Source organism: Vulpes lagopus, chromosome 11 (genome assembly GCF_018345385.1).
Source record: "Vulpes lagopus strain Blue_001 chromosome 11, ASM1834538v1, whole genome shotgun sequence".
Taxonomy (NCBI): domain Eukaryota; kingdom Metazoa; phylum Chordata; class Mammalia; order Carnivora; family Canidae; genus Vulpes; species Vulpes lagopus.
The window spans coordinates 43576733-43596830 of NC_054834.1; the positions used below are offsets into that span (position 1 = coordinate 43576733).

Below are 20098 nucleotides of genomic sequence, written 5' to 3' on the forward strand. Positions count from 1 at the left end.
GTTTGGGTTTCCTATTTCTGTATGATTCAGTCTAGGCAGTTTGTATGTGTCTGGAAATTTATCCATTTCTTCTAGGTTGTGTAATTATTAGCATATAATTGTTCATACTAGTCTCATGATTTTTTGTATTTCCATATCTGTTTCTGTTTTGTTTGTTTTTTAGAGAGAGAGTGCATGTGTGCATGTGTGGGAGTTGGGGGGAGCGAGCAGAAAAAGAGGGAGAGAGAAAATCTTAAGCAGGCTTCTAAGCCTTATGCAGGGCTCCATCTCATGATGCTGATGAGATCATGACCTGAGCCAAAATCAAGAGTCAGACACTTAAGTGACTGAGCCATCCAGGTGCCCCTGTGGTATCTGTTTTTATTTTTATTTATTTAATTTATTTATTTTTCACAGGCACCCAGGGGGTTCCCACCTGCCCCGTGCCCCACAACACACCGCGGACGGGGGCGCACATGCATGCAGACACGGCCCGACGGCCACCGGGCAGCGCCCTGTGACCTCCAAGGGCTCTGTCAACCTCCGCGCCAGGGCGGCCCAGGTACCTGGGTATCGGTTTTTAACATCTTATTTTTCATTTATAATTTTATTTTATTTTTTTGTCCTCTCTTTTCTTGGTAAGCCTAGCTAAAAGTTTGTTAATTTTATCTTTTGAAGGAAACAACTCTTCGTTTTGATGAAGTCTTCTATTGTTTTCCTACTCCCTATTTCATATGTTTCTGCTCTGATCTTTGTTATTTCCTTCCATCTACTAACTTTGGGCTTAGTTTGTTCTTTTTAGAATAATTCACTGAGGTATAAAGTTAGTTATTTACTTGAGGTTTTTATTTATTTTTTAAATATGGTCACTTACTTGTTATGAATGCCACTCTTAGAATTGCTTTTGCTGCATCCCTAAGTTGCAGTATGTTGCATTTCCGTTTCCATTTGTTTGAAAATATTGGTTTATTTCCCTTTTGATTTCTTCTCTGACCCATTGATTGTTCAGATGTGTGTTGTTTAATCTCCACATATTCTTGAATTTACCACTTTTCCTTCTTTTATCAATTTTTAGTTTCATATCATTGTGATCAGGAAAGATGCCTAGTATGATTTAAATATTTTTAAATTTGCTGAGAATTATGACCTAACATACCCTGGACTGTGTCCTGTAAGCTGATGAAAAGAATGTGTATTTGTTAGTGGATGGAATGTTCTGTATGTTTGGTTCATTTGCTCAGAAGTACAATTTAAGTCCAATGTTTCCTTATTGTTTTTCTTTCTTTCTCCTTTTTTCTTTTCTTTTCTTTTCATTTCATTTCTTTCTTTTCTTTTTTTTCTTTCTTTCTTTCTTTCTTTCTTTCTTTCTTTCTTTTCTTTTCTTTCTTTTTCTTTCTTTTCTTTTCTTTTCCTTTTCTTTCCTTTTTCTTTTCTTTTCTTTTCCTTTTCCTTTTCCTTTTCCTTTTCCTTTTCCTTTTCCTTTTCCTTTTCCTTTTCCTTTTCCTTTTCTTTTCTTCTTTCCAGAGACACAGGCAGAGGGAGAAGCAGGGGACTAATTTGGGACTTGATCCTAGGATTCCAGAGACACAGGCAGAGGGAGAAGCAGGGGACTAATTTGGGACTTGATCCTAGGACCCAAGGATCACTAGTGAGCCAAAGGCAGATGCTCAGTCACTGTGTCACCCAGGTGCCCTCCTTATTGATTATCTGTTTGGATAATCTATCCATTGTTGAATGTGTGGTATTGAAGTCCCTTACTCTTAGGGAGAAGCAGACTCCTCACAGGGAGCCCAATTTGGGACTTGATCCTAGGACCCAAGGATCACTAGTGAGCCAAAGGCAGATGCTCAATCACTGTGTCACCCAGGTGCCCTCCTTATTGATTTTCTGTTTGGATAATCTATCCATTGTTGAATGTGTGGTATTGAAGTCCCTTACTCTTATTGTTTTGTCTATTTTTCCTTCAGATTTGTAAGTATTTGCTGTATATATTTAAGTATATTAAGTATTCCAGTGTTGGGTACATAAATATTTACAGCTGTCATATCCTTTTGATGAGTTAACCCTATTATCCTTATAATGGTTTATATAATCCTTCTTTGTCTATCATTACAGTTTTCTTTAAAGATTTTTATTTATTTATTCATGAGAGATAGAGGCAGAGACATAGGCAGAAGGAGCAGCAAGTTCCCTGCAGGAAGCCTGATGCAGGACTCGATCCCAGAACTCTGGGATCATGACTGAGCCAAAGGCTGACTCAGGCAACCACTGAGCCATCCAGGTGCCCCATCATTACAGTTTTTGACTTAAAGTTTATTTTGTCTGCTATAAGTTTGGGTACCCTTCCTTTCTTTAAGTTTCCCTTAGTGTGGAATATCTTTTCTCATCTCTTCACTTTGAACCTTTGTATGTCCCTAGAGCTGACAAATCTCTTGTAGGCAGCGTAAACTGGGGTCTCTCTCTTTTTATTCATTTGGCCACTCTGTGCCTTTCAATTGAAGAATTACTCCATTTACATTTAAAGTAATTATTGATAAGTAAGGACTTACTAATGCCATATTGTTCATTATTTTCTGTTTTGCAGTTTCTTTGTTTCTTTCTTCCTCTCTTGCTACCTTCCTTTGTGAATTGAGGGTTTTCTGTAGTGATATACTTTGATTCCCTTCTCATTATCTGTCTCTATCCACTGTAGGTTTTTGCTTTGTAGTCACCCTGAAGCTCACACAAAACATTTTTTAGATATAACAATCAATTTTGGGCTGATAGCAACTATAGCAACTTAACTTCAATTACATTAAAAAAACTCTACCCTTTTTACACATACCCTCATATTTTATGTTTTTGATGTCACAATTTAAATCTTTTTGTATTATGTACCCATTAAGTTATTGTAGCTATACTTATTTTTATACTTCTTTCCTTTTATATTAGAGTTAAGTGATTAAAACATTACCATGTTACAATATCAGAGTATTTAGAATTTAACTCTGTACTTATCTTTACTAGTATGTTTTATATTTTCATATTTTCATGTTAGTAGTTCCTTTCATTTCAGCTTGACCATTTCCTTTCAGCATCTTTTTTTCTGTAAGGCAGGCCTAGTGGTGATGAACTTCCTCAGTTTTGTTCCTCTGGGAACTTTATCTATTTTTCATTTTTTAAATCTCTTTTTCATTTCCAAAGGATAGTTATCAAATAGAGTATTCTTTGTTGGCAGTTTTTTTCTTTTGGCATTCTAAATATGCATCATTCCACCTCTCCCAGCCTGTAAGGTTCTGCTGAGAAATCCATTGACAGCATTATGGGTGTTCCATGTAAATGACAAGCTTCTTTTCCCTTGATGCTTTCAAGATTATGTCTTTGTTTTTTGAGTTTTGTTATACTGTGTTTTGGAGAAGATCTCTTTTAGTTGAATTTGTTTGGGCATCTATTAGCTTCCTGAATTTGGATGTGCAAATTTTAACTAATTTTTGGAAGTTCTAAACCCTTATTTCTTCAAATATGTTTTCTGCCCCCTTTCCCTCTCTTCTTCTAGGATTCCAGTAATGTATAGATTGTTCCTTTTATTGATTTTTCATTAATTCTGTATCTCTCTTCCTGTCTTCTTCTTTTTTGTGTTTTTTGTTTTTTTGTTTTTTGTTTGTTTTGTTTTGTTTTGTTTTTTGCTCTTCTGGTTTGGTAATTTCAAATTACCTGTTTTCAGGCTCATTGATTTGTTCTTCCACTTGGTCCAGTCTGCTTTTGAAGCTCTCTAGTGAATTCTTTATTATAGTCACTGTATTCTTCAGCCTCAAAAAATATTTTTTTTATCTATTCTCTGTGTTGAATTTCTCATTTTGTTCTTTTGTTGTTTTCCTGGTTTCATTGAATTGTTTGTGCATGTTCTTTTATAGCTTTCTGAGCATCTTTAGAACAATTATTTTGAATTCTTTGTTAGACAACTCATGTATTTCCATTTCTTTGTATTCAGTTAATGGGAGTTTACTGTGTTCCTTTGCTGGTATCATGTTTCCTTGATTCTTCTTGCCTGCTTTCCATGGTCATATAGCTAAGAATCACATTTTCCATGTGTTGTCCATAATTATTGTCATACCTAATGAGTATTATAATATTATTGATAATAATTGTTATTTTCCATTTCCATCTCCAAATAGATGCCATGTGACTTGAAGGAGTTACCATTCTGTTGTGAAAATGTAAGGGTTTAACTTGACCATTTGCTAGCGGTAGATTTATATGTTTGCATGGAAGTGTCAACAAAGATGCCACCAAGCATAGCATATATTTTCTCACCATAAATATAACTGTGAATCTGCTTAAATACTGCTTAAATACTGGTATAATTGGCATCTTTAATATGTTGAATCTTCTAATCCATGAAAAGAGTATGTATTCCACTTACTTGGATTTTATTTGATGTTTTTATCAGCATTTTGTAGTTCTCAGCATATAAGTTGTTAGATTTATATCTAAATATTACTCCTTTTTTGAGTGATTATAAATGACATTGTATTTTTAATTTCAACCTCTTCATGTTTATTGGTAGTATATGGAAATACAAGTGATGTTTTTATGCTGATTTTGTATCCTACAACCTTGCTAAACTCGCTGAGAAGGGTTATTATTTGTTTTTGTTTTTGTTTTGGTAGATTTCTTGGTACTTTCTATGCTAATGTCATTTACAAATGGAGCCAGTTTTATTTTTTCCTTTTCAATCTGTGTGCCTTTTATTTCTTGCCTTATTGCAATGGTTAGAGTTTCCGTTAATATGTTAAATCAGAGATGTACTGATTAAAAAAAAAAAAAAAAACAACCATACAGTCAAAATGTACATAGGGACTGTAATCTAAAATATCCAGGCAGCACAGGTGGCTCAGTGGTTTAGTGCTGCCTTCAGCCCAGGGTATGATCCTGGAGACCTGGGATCGAGTCCCAAGTCGGGCTCCCTGCATAGAGCCTACTTCTCCCTCTCCCTGTGTCTCTGCCTCTCTCTCTGCATCTCTCTGTGTCTGTTATGGATAAATAAATAAAATCTTTAAAAAATAAAATAAAATAAAATACACTAGGACCAGGCCAGTAATATATATAAATTGTGTAAGTAGTAGAATTGATGGGAATGTACTCTACTAGAGAATATAAATGTGTATATAGATAGATAGATAGATAGATAGATAGATAGATAGATAGACAGATATAGATATAGATATGTAGATTGATAGATAGATGGATAGATCTCCTAAAGATAAAGAAAAAAGACAACCAAATCCAAAGACTTAAAAACTGTGTATTTTTTTGTTGTTATTTTTCTTGCCAAATAAAATGTATTTTCAGGAAGGATTTGGCTGAAGATAGTCATTGGTCTCTAGCCTCTGCATGGAATTGCATTCAAAGAAAATAAAATTGAACTCCACAAGCCTTGAATAATAATTTAGATTCTGCATGTACCAAATAAGAGCCCTACTTCTGGAGGATTACAATCAGGTCATATTGAGATAAGGATTAAGACTCAGTTGACAACAGATGTTACATTGGTTAGCTATTCATGTATTATGTACCACCCCTAAACCATTTGTTATTGCATTTATTATTAGTCTGTGGGTCATTTGGTCTTTTCTGGGCTTGGTCTTAATCTTGCTTTTAACCCATGTTGGGCTGTTCTTGGCTGGGCTAGCTCAGGCATCTATATTCAGCTGGCTGGTTGACTGCAGTATGGCTTTAGTCTAGGATGGACTGGTTCTTATGTGTGAAGTTGATTGGCTGACCACTAGAGCAACAGTGAGTTAGTAGGCTGTCTGTCTCTCATTACCCAGTGTAAGATTCTAGGTATGTTCTCATGGCAAAGACTTAGGAACCAGAGAGAACAGAAGCATGTAAAACCCCTTGAGGCCTAGACTCAGAATTGCCACACTTTCACTTCCACTACTTTTTGTTGGCCATAACAGGTCACAAGTCAGGCCTGGATTGAAGGAATGAGGAAACAGATTCCACCTCTTGATAGAAAAACCTTCAAGGGCACATTACAAGGGGTATGGATACAGGGAAGCCATTAATTGGGGCATCTATGCAAACAATATACTATGAGCATGTAGGGTCTCTTTAAGGTTAGATATTGTTGCTCATTTTTTCAACATATCTGGCAAAATTTGTATATATATACTTCCAATTCACCAACTGTTCTGAATCGTTTGTCAAAACACTAGAAACAAGTAGAAGATAGATTGTAAATTAAAATATAACCTAACCTTGTATGATACCAAACAATTCTGATAACAGGCAGGCATGAAATGTCCAACCTGGACCTAACAGTATGTATTGATGTTGATTCCAAAGAAACCCCTCTGTATCTACACGTGATTGATTAGTATAGATGGTTCCTCCTTATAGAATCAAAGGGTGATAATGAAAAGTTGATAAAAGCTCTAAAGAGCCTTAAATATTTTCTCAGAACAAAGCCTGCTACAGCACTGATGGATACTAGGACTCTTGTCCTTGAGTATGTATGTATTTTATACTTGAGAGGGAAAGACAGAAGTTACAATTGGTCAAGGCATAATTTCAAAAATGCAATTCAACCTTATACAGATTTTCTGCAAATTACTAAATCCTTCTCTCCCTATATATGGAAAGTATTGTGTTAATTTTCTAGGGTTACCATGACGAAATACTACAGACTTGGTGGCTTAAAGAACAGAAATTGATTTTTCACAATTCTGGAGGTTAGAAGTCTAAGATCAAAGTGTCAGCAGGGTCAGTTTCTCCTGGGTCCTTTCTCCTTTACTTGTAGATAGCTGTCTTCTTCTGTCTTCATGTGGTTTTCCCTATGTGTATGTCTGTGTTCTAAGGTTCTCTTCTTATAAGAACACTGGTCATGTTGGATTAGGAGTCACTCTAATGACTTCATTTTAACTTAATGACTTTTTAAAAGTTCTGTCTCTAAATACAGTCACATTATATATATATTTTTGTGTGTAATCCTTTTATTTTCCTCCATATGAAATTTTCCACAGGACCTTTACTTTTCTGCTTCCTCTTTTTTTTTTTCTGCTTCTTCTTACATGACAGTACTATAGTTACTTAAGTCCTAAACAAAGGATTAATTCAGAAATTAAAATGTATAGTTAACCAAAACTCAAATTTGATTTAATGCCACATCCTCACAGTAGGGAGGGGTCAGGATTTGGCAGCTTCTCTATTTCTCCATTTCTTCCTCCCTAGTTCTCTCCTCTCCCAAAGCTGACCTGCCCCTCCACTTCAACTGCAACACTGGAGCTAGGAGAGAGGAATGGCTAGACATGGAAAATTCCTATAGGGACTGGTACCCTTGGGAGCTGACTTCATATTCTGAGCCCAGCATAGGCTCAGAGCAGACTTCGGCTCTTGTGGATATATTTTGTGGATTCACAGAGGTTTCACGCTGGGTGCCTCTCTTCTCTAGTTTACGGGACCTGGGAAACTTCCTGTCTTTTTTCCTGGTGGCTTCTTGAAATAACTTCCTCTTGACCTCCAGCTTTTTGTTTTCTAAGGTCACTCTGCTTCTCCAGGAGACAACCCATACCACTCCCTTCTCCTTATGTTCCACATCTAGTCCATGGAGAACATCTGCCCAGATGTAGCTCAGGCTACCATCTGTGTTAGCTCTGACATGAGTTAGCACAAATTTTCTAAGACCTCAACTGCAAGAAACATTGTTCAGTTCTCCCTGGAGTCCTTGGGAAACTTCTTTATTATTCTTGCATTGAGATGTAGTGCCTACCCTATACCTCCAATCGCTGTTATCCTCTCACTCTTTCCCCAACCACAATGTAGCCACCAACTCTCTCTAAAGGTGATCATCTCAAAGATATATCTCCTTATCTCAGCAGGTCCTTTTATATTCTTATTGGATGAGGCATTTCAAAACTCTAAGAACAATTCTCTGCCTTTGTGAATTATGTAGATGATGATTGGGTTTTAGGATTTCAAATCTGTTGTATCTTCTATCTCAGTCAAAACTTTAATTTTAATATCCTTTACCTGTCTTTATTACCTGTCTTCTTCAGGTGAAAGTCATTAGGATTTCTAAAGTTACCAGTATGGAAAATAGGAGCTTACCCAAAGTCTCCTAGGCTACAGTAAGAGGAGTGTATGTTACAATCTTTTCTGGGCTATAAATGAGAGAAGAATGTGCTTTTATTGAAAAGCCCAGAAAGTATTATTGGTGATCTGTATCAGCTTACATTGTACATGGTCATACTCTTATTCCATACTGAAACATTGGAAAATTACTCTAAATTTATTATTTAGCCTGCCCAATAGGGCAATGGAAAAAACGTATCCTTTACTTAATCATGCCACTCTTTTAGAACCATTTCTAAGAGGACAATCTGATATCTTGGTCACTTGAGAAAACAAATCCTGCTTATAATCACAAAATGGTATCAGTGTAAAAATATGGAAGTTAGCAATTAGCTTGGTGAAATTATCAATAATATTGGTCTTTTATGTGCAACAGATTTTTTTCCACAAAGATGTAATTTCTTTTTTTTTTTAAAAAGGATATTTTGATTAATCCCTTAAAGAAAGTAAAGCCCTTGAATTTAAAATTAAACTTAAAAGAGTTGTCTTATAAAGTCCACTTCAATATGTTACACTTTTCCAGTTATTTTATTTATAACTTCATCTTAAAAGATGTGTCAGTATTGTGACAGTTTTAGCTCTCTTATTATCAACAGCCACTATTTCAGAGGGAAAGTAGCTTTAGTATATAACAAACCACAGAAAAACTTAATGGTTAAAACAGTCAACATTTATTATTTTTCATGATTCTGTTAGTTGGTTGGATTGGCCAGAGCTGGATAGTCTATGAAGGCATCACTCTCATGACTATCCATTGTTTGATTAGTTTTGGTCAAAAGCTTCTGTAGCTTCATTGGTTGGGAGCTTGGTCTGGATGGGGCTGAGCTGGGACAACTTATCTCTGTCCCATGCAATGTCTCATCATCCCATTGGCTATCAGATGCTTCTTCACATGGTGGTCTCAGGGTTCTAAAAATACCAAGAAAGTGAGAAAGCCCTAATGAATAAGCAGTTTAATACCATTTCCCCCTTCCAGTACAGGATCCAGTCTAGGATTACATATCAATATAACTGGCATGGCTCTTTAATCTTCTCCAATTTGGAGGAATTCCCCAGTCTTTCTTGATAATGCCATACTTGAACATAATCACCTTCTTTTAAATAAGATACTTCTCATTTTGGGTTTGTCAGATATTTCCTCATGACTATCCTCAGTTGGAATCCTACTTAATTGATGCTGAGACCTTCTCAAGATACACTGTCTCGAGGCACACAATATGCTTTTGCTCTTTGGTGGTGATATCTAATCACCTGGTCAAGCTGCCATCCAATTTCCTCACTATATATTTATATTTAGTAGCTTTTCCTTGCATATTTAATAAGCAACTTGTGGAAAGATGCTTTAAGACTGTACAAATATACTGCTTCTCATCCAAAATTTCCTCTTCAGTTCAACTTCCATTGATACTTCTTGCTTGAACTAGTCATTCCTGCTTTCCTGTGATGATTGCCAAATGGTAGCTCTGCAACTTGAGCTCTCTCTCCTCCATGTCAACCAGTTGGTGCTCAGCCAACTGAATGCTGAAACAATGCCCTTCCTTCTCCCATTTTCTATTTGTATCTTTATCTGTTTATTATCAGTTCAGACTCATGGATTCCTATTTTTTTAATGGCTTACAAATTTGTTACTGTTCCAAATTTGTCCTGTGGGACTCTTTCGAGCTATCTCCTATATGCTTGTGGCACCCCCTCCCCCATCGTATTTTCAAAATTTTCTAACTTTATGGCATAATAAGACTCACAAGATTTAGATTTGATCATCTGAATCAGGTGAAGTCATAAATCTAATGTAAAATTGGATCATTTTGTTCACATATGGAATCTTCATCCTGATGAAAATTATTCAAAGAGCTGTCTACATCTAGGACCCAAAGACAGACAATCATCTCACAAATCTATCATTGTTACATCAAACTGACAGCAGTCGACAGAGAAATCAGCTATATATCAAAAGATATCGAGGAATTTTAATAAATCTTTGTAAATGTTAAAAATTTTTATTTGGTGGCCTAGTTTAAATGGCATATTACCTATTTTAAAATCTTCATAGAGGGGATCCCTGGGTGGCTTAGCGGTTCAGTGCCTGCCTTTGGCCCAGGGTGTGATCCTGGAGACCTGGGATCAAGTCCCGCGTCGGGCTCCTGGCATGGAGCCTGCTTTTCCCTCTGCCTGTGTCTCTGCCTCTCTCTCTCTCTCTCTCTCTATCATGAATAAAATCTTTTTAAAAATAAAATAAAATCTTCATAGAAATATCATTACAAACAAAACTTTGAAGATAGAATCTCTCTGGAAAAGAGTACTTAGCTAGTGGGTCTCAACACAAAAATTTCCACTTTGGTTACTATTCTTTTGTGTTAAGATACTTTAAGCAAGGCATTTGAGATTTCTTGAGAAATTTTGCTCTAGATATTTCTTTTTTTTTTTTTTTTTAAGATTTTATTTATTTATTAATGAGAGACACAGAGAGAGGCAGAGACAGAGGCAGAGAGAAGCAGGCACCTTGCAGGGAGCCTGACATGGGACTCGATCCCAGGTCTCCAGGATCACATCTTGGGCCAAAGGCAGGTGCCAAACTACTGAGCCACCAAAGCGTCCCTAGATATTTCTTTTTACATTTCTATATCTTTCAACATCATATCACTATTTCATGTTAATTGTCAAATTCTTTCATTTGTGCCTTTTTATTTCATGCTCATGCCCCTCCTCTCCTAACACGTTTTCCTGTCAATGTTGACTACAAGAAAGGGAAATCAAAGTTATAGAAATCAGAGATCCTTGTCAGAGGTCTTATTTAATAAAAATATCCCTTGTGCCAAATTATTTGAATGCTGTTTATAATCAGTTCTTCAGAGAGAAGTATTTTCTTTGTGTGTTTTATTATTTTAACTTAGTGCATAGTACCTTGACTACTTTTCTAACAGCATTAAGGTGAAACAACATGCAATAGTATACTCTATTGAAACATTGTTTAAAAAATTAATTCAGCAAGTATTATATGTTTACTTGATTGCTTTGATTGCTAACCATGCACTTGGCATTGTCCTGCTTTGATTGCTAACCATGCACTTGGCATTGTCCTGAGGCATCAAAAAAGTTCTGTAATATTCATTCCAGTGAAGAGCCTAAGACTTTTGGGAAATACAAAAAAATTACAAGAAACATTAGATAATAGTACAGCAAGAATTACTAGATTAGATATTAATGTAGAGCTACTACTTTGATAGGGCTTTGCTTGAAAATCATTCTCCGAGTGTACTATTTATCCAGTGGTGTGTCACAAAGTATCCCGAAACTTGGCGGCTTAACACAAAACAAAGTTTTTATCTCACAGGGTTTAAGAAGGTCAGAAATCCAGGAGTGGCTTGGCCGGGTGGCTCTGGCTCAGCTTCTCTCTTGAGATTCCAGCCAAGTTGCTGGTGAGGGCTGTTGACATCTTAAGGCTTAACTGGAGAGAATCTGCCTCCAGGCTGATTCATATCAGCAAGCCTCTGTTCTTTAGTGGTTGTTGGAGGAGGCTTTAGTTCCTTACCACGTGAACCTCCCCTTATGAGTGCTCACAACATGGCATCTTGCTTCCCCCAGAGTAAGCAATCTGAGAGGGAAAGAGAGTGAGTGCCCAAGGTGGAAATCAGTCTTTTTATAACCTAACCTCAAGAGTAACATAAGCTATTGGTCACACAGACTAATTTCTGGTAAACTGTGTTGAGGACTACCCAAGAGTAGTGCCTGGGTATCAGGTATGGTTTGTTGGGAGCCATTATGGAGGCTGGTCTACCACCCAGAGACAGGTCAGCTGTGCAGAGGAGGAACTGCTAGTTTCTAAGGCAGCTGCTGGAGTCTGTAGCATGTACTCACTTTTTCCACGACTTTACCTGCTGGCAGCTGGACCACTTATAATGGTCTGCTTGGGACCCAGATGGCTGGTTGGCTGAGATACCCTTAATTTCAAGAATCTTGAGGAGGTGTGGACACTTTACAGTATTAGGAAGTCAGAAATGTAAGATTTGAACCATCCCTTTGATCTTGGCTCCATCTAGCTACTTACATAGCCATTAATAAGCCTATTTCATCCCAGTATATTTATTGAACCCTGGAGATACAGTGGTGAACACATAGAAATTATTTTGGCCCTTACAAAACTTTTACTATGATAGATAAGATATGTACTAAACAACTAATTTCACAGATAATCATTTAATTACAATTATGAAAATGGCAGCAGTTTTGTTTTGTTCTGAAGTCCATGGGAAGTGTCAGTGCCCCTTCTGGCAGGGACACAAAGTCAGCTTTGAGCTGATCTTCAGAGGCCTAATAGTTATGCTTGTAAAATGGATGGGCAACATTTACCTTGGGTATAGAAGAAGGCCTTTTTTGCTGGAGGAGGCAGATTGCTTGCAAACTGCTTCTCTTGTTGATGTGATGAGTTTGCAGAAGCCACACAGAGGAGATCTGTGAACAGAACACAAGTCATCCCCTATAGCCTGATCTGTAGGTTCACACTATAACTTCAGCATGTTGAGCAATAGTGTTTCTGGGAAGACTTACAACTACAGAAATTTGTTTCTGTTCAGGATACATAATCTCTGCTGCAGTCATTAGGCACATTAAAAAATGCATTAATAATCCATTAAAGGTATTGATGTCTTGGCAATTAGTTTATTTAACATTTGATGTGCCTTATAGCCTCTAGTTTGTTTTCTTTCTTTCTTTCTTTCTTTCTTTCTTTCTTTCTTTCTTTCTTTCTTTCCTTTCCTTTCCTTTCCTTTCCTTTCCTTTCCTTTCCTTTCCTTTCCTTTCCTTTCCTTTCCTTCTTTCTTTCTTTCTTTCTTTCTTTCTTTCTTTCTTCTTTCTTCTTTCTTTCTTATAGCTGACTTATATATATATATATATATAAAAAAACCTCAGTTGAAATTTTAGTCTTCTTTTAGTGCATTCATTTTCATCAAGCCTTTTAGGGTAATTGGTCCCAGTGCATGCTTTGTTTCTGTGATTGTGTCACGATGGTATCTTAAGTTGTCTTCTTTTGATAGAGACACACTTTTTGTATAATAAGTATATAGGAATATTTTCATAGGTTGAAATGAAAAGGTTTTCCCATTTTTTTTGAAACATGAAAATGCGTGGTCTACCTTTCATTCCCCCACATCTAAGACAAACATATGTAAAGAAATAGTTCATTTTTCTCTCAACTCTTCAGAAGAAAAAATAGTACATCCACACTGATAAATGCCAACTGACATTTGGCCTCAAGTTAGGGAGGCAGCAGGGAAAAGCAAGGACTGTGATGAACAGGAGGGTGAATGCTGTGTTCAAGGGAATAGCTGTTGCTTAGGCTAAGCCCATGTTGCCATTTTGGAATATGGGCCTATTGTTGGAAGAGCTTCCAAATTTTCAAGAGAAGCTGTCACTCCAAATTTTCATGTGAAATCTCCTGGCGTTCGAAGGTCAGTCTTATCAGATATGTCATTGGTAGATATCTTCTTCCATTCCATAGGTTATCTTTTAGTTTTGTTGGTTCTTTCCTTCACTGTTCAGAAAATTTTTATTCTAATGAAGTCACAATAGTTTATTTTTGTTTGTGTTTCTCTTGCCTTGGGAGACATAGCTAGAAAGAAGTTGCTATGGCCAATGTCAAGAAGTTACTGCCTGTGCTCTCTTCTAGGATTTTTATGGTTGCAGGTCTCACATTTAAGTCTTTAATCCATTTTGAATTTCTTTGTGTGTATGATGTGAGGAAGCATTCCAGTTTCATTCTTCTGCCTGTCAATGCCAGATTTCCCAACACCATTTACTGAAGATACTGTCTTTTTCCTATGGGATATTCTTCCCTGCTTTGTCAAAGATTAATTGGCGGTATAGTTTTGAGTTTATTTCTGGATTTTTCTATTCTGTTCTATCGATCTATGTGTCTACTTTTGTGCCAGTACCATACTGTCTCGATCACTACAGCTTTGTAATATAACTATAAGTCCAGAATTGTGATGTCTCTGGCTTTGCTTCTTTTTCAAGGTTGGTTTGACTATTTGGAGTCTTTTGTGGTTCCAGACAAATTTTAGAATTGTTTGTTCTAGTTCTGTGAAAAATGGTGCTGACATTATAATAAAAACTTTTTAAAAGTCTCTTGTTTAAAAAATAAAAGAGTGCCTTCTCTAATAAAAAATGAATACATAAAGGTCAATCTTAAACAGACAAACAGAACACCATTTGGGCCAAGAAGAATGATGTGCAGGCTGAGTTTGAATTGTGAGCTGCCACACATGGGGGTTTGGTAGGTAGGAGAGATGGGCGCAAGTATCTGAGGTTCCAGCCCAGTGTGTGCTGGAGAATGAGAGGCATGCTGGCAAAACAGAACCATGCCTGGGGTGCTGCTGCCATTTGCCAGACAGCAGGGCCACACAGTGAGGCAGCCAACTCTTTGGACCCAGTGCTCTGTTGACACTGAGAGAGAAGTGGTGCTGTAATGGGCTATGCAGACTCCAGTGTTCTGCACTTAGAAGCAAATGCATTATTGGACTCCAGAGTGCCTGGACCATACAGGGGAAACTTCAAGAAGGAGATGGTAGATTTTCTTCTTCCAAGTGGTGCTGGTGGGTTCTTGGGCAGCTAATTGGAGAGAGAGAAAGAGAGAGAGAGACAGAGAGAGAGAGAACTGTGTTTAGATTTGAGATTGGTGAAGCAGGCCACAAATGTTACAAGTGCTGAGAAGAAGAGGGAAGAAGGCGTAATGGAAGGAGGTGACCTAGTCTAGAAGTCAGGGAAGCCTCCCTGTGGAAGTCCGTTTAAGCTAAGATCTGAAAGGTGAGTGGTAGTTCACCAGGCAAAGCTCAGGAAAACAGACCTCAGGTAGAGGAACTAGCATATGAATTGGCCCCAAGGTGGGAAGGATCACTGTGCATTTGAGGAAATAAAAAAATATGCAGAAAAGGAGAATGATTCTTCCGACGCTGGAGCTGTGTTGTCAAAGTAAAGTTGTAATGTTGTAGCATGGCAATGGTGCTGACCGTCAGTCCTAAGACTTATTAAATAGGAGAATGATATGATTAGATTAGTGGGTCTTTTTAAGTAGACTTGTTGAAGTATAACATGTAGAGAAAAGAGTGCAAATCGTAAACATGTAGTTAAATGAATTTTTACAAAGTGAACACTCACGAAACTAGTACCCACGTCAAAAAACAGAAGTCCTAGCACCCTAGAATTCCCTCTTCCAGTCATTATCTACTCCCAGGGTTACCAGTATCTTGACTTCCAACATCAAAAATTGGGTTTGCCTAAACCACCTAAATAGACACCTTTTCCCAAAGAAGACATACAGATGGCCAAAGGGTACATGACAGTGTGCTCAACATCACTCCTCATCAGGGAAATGCAACTCTGAACCCCAATGAACTATCACTTCACACCTGTTGGAATGGCTTTTACCAAAAATATAAGAGATTACAAGTGTTAGCAAGGATGTAGATTAAAGGAAACCCTGCGTACTACTTATGCGAATGCAAATTGGCTTAGTCATTATAGAAACAATATGGAGGTTCCTCAAAAAATTAAAAATAGAACTACCATGTGATCCAGCAATTTCATTCTTAGATATAGACCCAAAGGAAATGAATAGGATATCGAAGAGATACATACACATCTATTTTCACTGCAGAATTATTCAAAATAGCCAAGTTATGGAATGGGTAAAGAAAAAATGCTATATATAGAAATCCTGCCATTTATGACAACATGGATGGACCTTGAGGGTGCTATGCTAAATGAAATAAGTCACAGAAAGATGCATGCTGTATGACCTAACTTATATGTGGAATCTTAAAAAAAAAAAGTCAAGTTTATAGAAATGGAGCCTAGAATGGTGGTTATCAGAGGCTTAGGAGTAGGAGAATTGGAGTGATGCTGGTCAAAGAGGGCAAGCCTTCAATTCTAAGGTGAATAAGTTCTGGAGATGTAATGCTCAACATGGTGACTCGAGTTAACAATACTTTAGTGTATACTTGAAATTTGCTAAGAGAGCAGATCTTAAGCATTCTCACCCCCCCCACACACACACAAACTCTGTGAGGTATAGGTGTTTTAATTTACTGGATTGTGATAATCATTTCACAAAGTATATGTATATTAAATTGTCATATTGTATACCTTAAATATGTATAATTTTATCTATCAATTATACCTCAATAAAGCTGGAGAAAAAGAACCAATTGGTTTTGTGTAATTTTGAACTTGACATATGTGGAATTATATGTGCTTCTTTGTGTCTGATTTACTTCATTCAACATCATGTTTCTGAGATTCATCCATATTGCTTTGCCTAGATGTAGCTCATTCTGCTTTCTTTACTGTGTAGAATTCTAGTGTACCCTTCCTTCTTTTATGGACATTTGGGTTGTATATGCCATGATGCTGTTACAAATAATGCTGCAAGGAGTGCTTTTGTACATGTTTTTTGGTGAAAATAGTGTGTATATATGGATTTCTGTTTATTAGTTTTAAAAAGAACACTGGGGCTTCTGTGTAGAATGAATTGGAGGGAAGGCAAGAGTAGATATGGAGAAAAATGGAGAATCTCTTGCAATAGTCCAAGTCCTGAAGTGGTGGTATCTTGGACTAAGGTATTGGCAGTGAAGATGACAAATTGATGGATCCTGAAGCTTTTAGGTGCATTGTCACAATTTATTTACTGATCAGCTGTAGAGGATGAAAGAAGGGCACATATTATTCATACCTCCAATATTTCTGAGGTGGTTAATGTGGAAATTGGTATTTAATTCATCAAGGAATTATGGGTTTCTAATTTGGAAGCCATTTGTGGAAGTGTGTGAGTTATCATTGGTTGAGTACAGAACTTCGAATTTAAAAAAGTAATGATTTTAGAAAGTCATCTAAAACAAAGTATAATAATTTGCATGCAATTTTTACAAAAAACTGATTACTATAATCTTAAGCTTGCAGAATACATACTTATATATTCTCCCTAAAGTGGTTTTAAATGTGTTTGTTTGCAATATTCCAATTAAAAAATGTTCACATTTAAAAATATGTAGATGGGTAGGGAGTAGATTTCTATTCCTAAGGGAATTCAAGCCTTTTTTGCTTTTGTCATGGCTTGATAGAGATTGAATTATATCACTTGATGGCTGGACATTGTGTAAAATGAATTGTTCTCAAATCTATTTCTTATAGGCCAATGCCTTCATCCCTAAATTGCTACTGCAATAGCTACTTTATTGGCAGTCTTAGCATCAGAGGCTAAAGCAGAATGAGCAGAACCTCAGCCATTGATTTATCCCTGAGCATGGATTTGGATACAGGCTGAAAACTTCAGTAGGAAGTGGTGTGGGAACTTCCACTACCTCAATTTTTGAAACAAGGATTTTGTATACACAGTATCAAACTATATCTCTGGTACCTCACTGAAAGTCAGGTTACTAAGAAATGATTATGTGTTTCAAACTAATTATGATTAGTTTTTTCTCTTTCCCTTTTCTTTTTAAATTATAGTACATTGTATATGGAAAAAGGAAAGAGTTAAATTTAAAGACAATTGTAACCTTGTTTTAGGCATCAGTGATTTTATTCCTTTAGCATAGCACTGTCATTGAACAGAATTCTGATTTTCCTCAACTTTAAGTTCTGCTGCTGGTTGTGGCTTAATTTCATGGCATGTTTTGTATTTATTCTTTTTCATTTGTATTGTGTTATTGTTGTTGTTTTTTTGATCTGTGACACAACACTTTTTTTTTTTTTTTTTTTTTTTGTGACACAACACTTCTGATCTTACCTTGCCCCTGAGATCTCTCTGTACTATTTCCTGTGTTTCCTTTCACTGATAAGACTCAATGGGCAGAGTACTGGGTGCCAAGGAGGATATGAGTTATGGAAAACATGATCTTTGCCCTCATGTTCTCCAGTTTAAAATATGACTCACATAGAAAGTTAAACATTTATTGTCTTCATTTATAGAAGGCCTAACCAAAGGCCTAACCAAATGTGCAATATGCATGTGACCCAGGGTTCAGTCCACTGCAGGGCAGCCCAGTGGAAAGAGCATTACAGTGTGAGCCAGAAACCTAAGCAGTCCTTCCTGGTGTGTAGCCTTCTAGCCATCTAATCTTCTGAGAGGTCTCAAAGACTCTGTCAGCCTTGGTTTCCCCATCTATAAAATCAGAATAGTAATATCCGTTCCAGTGACTAGATGAAGCTGTGAACATCAAAAGAGACATAGAGAAATATTTGAAAAATTGAAAAATGCTATATGAATGTACCATGAAATTGATATTTTATAATGATCAGTTGTGTTTGTTAAATTGTCATTTTGACTGCCTGAAACAGAGATCCAAATTAACAGTGCCTTGAAAAAGAATTTTGTCTCTCTCATGAAACAGTGTGATGCGCATAGTCATCAGGGGATCAATCTTTTTTAATCTTGTTGTTCTGCCATCTGTAGACTTTTGTTCTCATTTGCAAGGTCCAAGGTGATTCATCACTTTGTCTAAATTCCAGCAAGTAGTGGGAATGAGGCAAAAGGAATGGAAGAGGACATCCATTCTCTTTAAAAGTCACACTTTGCTTTTTCTCATATACCACGCACAGTACACAGTCAGTCCCTCACTCCTCTACTGCTGCAGGGGAGGCTGAGGACTGTGGTCTTCATTCTGGCAGTCACTTGCCAGTTGAAAATTACAGACACTATCACAAAAAAGAAGGTGGAGTAAGAAGACATTGGGATACATTTCTAGATCTCTGCCACATGAATTGAAAAGAACAATAATGGAGTGAACTTTAAAAGATTATTAAAGAAATCCTATCACATGTATAATTTCTAAATTTCTAGTAGCCCCATTACAAGATGGGAGAGAAACAGAAGTTAATTTTTCTTAAAGATTTTATGTATTTATTCATGAGAGACACACAGAGAGAGGCAGAGGGAGAAGCAGGCTTCCTGTGGGGAACCTGATGTGGGACTCGATCCCAGGACCCCAGGATCACAACCTGAGCCAAAGGCAGGCACTCAACCGCTGAGCCACCCAGGCGTCCCCAGAAGTTAATGTTAATAATATGCTATATTGAATGTCCACAATAGCCAAACTGTGGAAGGAGCCTCAGTGTCCATCGAAAGATGAATAGATAAAGAAGATGTGGTCTATGTACACAATGGAATATTACTCAGCCATTAGAAACGACAAGTACCCACCATTTGCTTTGACATGGATGAACTAGAGGGTATTATGCTGAGTGAAATAAGTCAATCAGAAAGAAATGGTCTCATTCATTTGGGGAATATAAAAATTAGTGAAAGGGAATAAAGGGAAAGGAGAGAAAATGAGTGAAAATATCAGTGAGGATGACAAAACATGAGAGACACCTAACTCTGGGAAATGGACAAGGGGTAGTGGAAGGGGAGTTGGATGGGGGGTTGGGGTGACTGGGTGATGGGCACTGAGGGGGACACTTGGTGGGATGAGCACTGGGTGTTATGCTAAATGTTGGCAAATTGAACTCCAATAAAAAATTTTTTAAAAATATGCTGTATTGTATATATTTTCCACTCCACTTCCTACCAGAAGTAACTCTTAGAAAAAGAATATGAGAAGAGTAGATATAAGAATACAGGCAGGTTCATAGAATCATAGAAGAACTTTATATTCACACACAAGATCAAGTAAATCAGGCACAGGTTATTTGGGAAGGAGACATATGGAGATGTGTTATCAAATGTAGATCCAAAAAATAGACAGGATGGGTGTGTGCCCTTTATTTATTTAAAGGTTGAGAGCATTGGTTCAGCCATTGAGAATTGTCCATCTAAGTATAGATAAAGGTCCACATTGGCAGGTGCTTGGTTTCATGGCATTCAGCTAAAGGGTGGTGGTTTCAAAAGTTAGGAAGTCCAGCTGCGAGGAGTGCTGGGCTACTTGTACTCAATACTCGTTTAGAAGAGGACAAAACAAAAGCCCAGTTACTAGGTCTCATAATTCAGGGTGGGGACGTAGGATCTAACCAGGGC

The 20098-nt window shown here is 37.0% G+C and overlaps 1 long non-coding RNA gene across 1 annotated transcript in view; it reads left to right on the forward strand.

The window, feature by feature from the left end:
* Positions 1 to 274: 274 nt before the first annotated feature.
* Positions 275 to 20098, forward strand: part of LOC121472150 — a 121194-nt gene continuing 101370 nt past the window's right edge. Inside the window, exon 1 of the long non-coding RNA XR_005982783.1 lies at positions 275 to 541. This is a non-coding gene — a long non-coding RNA (uncharacterized LOC121472150). The remainder of the gene's footprint in view (positions 542 to 20098) is intronic.